Source organism: Suricata suricatta, chromosome 8 (assembly GCF_006229205.1).
Source record: "Suricata suricatta isolate VVHF042 chromosome 8, meerkat_22Aug2017_6uvM2_HiC, whole genome shotgun sequence".
In the NCBI taxonomy this organism is placed as follows: Eukaryota; Metazoa; Chordata; class Mammalia; order Carnivora; family Herpestidae; genus Suricata; species Suricata suricatta.
In genome coordinates, this window is record NC_043707.1 from 34,066,198 (window position 1) to 34,067,482 (window position 1,285).

At 57.0% G+C, this 1,285-nt stretch overlaps 1 protein-coding gene across 1 annotated transcript in view; it reads right to left on the minus strand.

The window, feature by feature from the left end:
• Positions 1-1,285, minus strand: part of ZNF12 (zinc finger protein 12) — a 15,328-nt gene that overhangs the window by 9,502 nt on the left and 4,541 nt on the right. The gene's annotated exons all lie outside the window — the stretch shown is intronic.

A 1,285-nucleotide genomic window follows, 5' to 3' on the forward strand; every position in this document is an offset into this window, starting at 1 on the left:
CCTGCACCTCCCGGGGACACCGCTCCTCCGGAGCCGGCTTTGGGGCTCCTGAACACGCTCACTTCGAGCCTACGACTATCCTGGGGCGGGAATCGGCTACCGGGGCCTAGATGTCCCGCGGACGTCGGCCGAGCAGCCGCGGGTGCAGAAGGGCCGAGCCGGATCCGGCGGCTCTGCGCCGCGGCCGCGCCACCACCCGCCCCTCCGGCCCAGCCCGCGGGCTCCGGGACTGGCCCTCGGGGGTCCTCGCTCAAGCCTCTGCCTGGCCCGCACAGCCCCGCGCTGCTGGGTGCCGTCCCGGAAGGACTGCCTGCAGCCGCGCACGCCCGAGTTCCTCGCCCGCAGAGGCCGAAGCCTGGGATCCACAGCCAGCGGTGACCAGGGCACGGACAGGAACTGGGACGGAGCGGCGGCTCTGCGCGTGCGCTAACACGCACACAGGGTGAGGTGCACATGCGCACTAAGACGTCGCGGTGCGCCAACCATAGCACATCTATGGAGCCAGACCGCTACCTGGACTCTATTTCCCATAAGTCTAAGCGTCCAATGTTAAGGGAACGTCTCGAACGTCTCCACCCGCATCTAGTACTTAAGAGATGCTGTGTGGAAGGGATGGGCCATCCTTCAGGATCTGTGACCCAATTGCCCATTTACCATCGCTCCTGTTAGGAATCAAGGGGAGCCGTCGCCTTGAGTAGCCGGCTGTGTTTACATCCTGGTTCCCTGGTTCTTTGCTCACCCTGAGATCTTTCGTGTTGACACTGGGATTCCCCACGAACAGGAGGGGACACGGTAAGGGTGTACCATGTGCACTTCACCAAAATATTAGAAGTTTCACGGAAACGGGAGCGCATGGGTGGCTCAGACGGTTGAGCATCAGCCTCTGCTCAGTTCGTGATCTCACGGTTCGCGTGTTCGAGCCCTGCGTCAGGTTCTGAGCTGACAGCTCAGAGCCTGGAGTCTGATTCAGATTCTGTGTCTCCCTCTCTCTCTCTGACCCTCCCCTACTCGCACTACCTCTCTCTGGCTCTCAAAAATAAGTAAAAGACATAAATAAAATTAAAAAAAAATTCACTGAAACAGTGGAATACAATTAATACCTAGCCATGACATAAAGGAAAATTATCCATGGGCACGGGGATTTTCCAAGAGGGAGAAGGAAATAGAAAATGTAGCTCATCCACATTGCATGACTAATGCGTAAAGACCCCCAAAACAATCACAAGATACACAGAAACCGAAAAAAGATACCTGAGATCTTGCCTGTCAAAGTGAAGTAATGTTA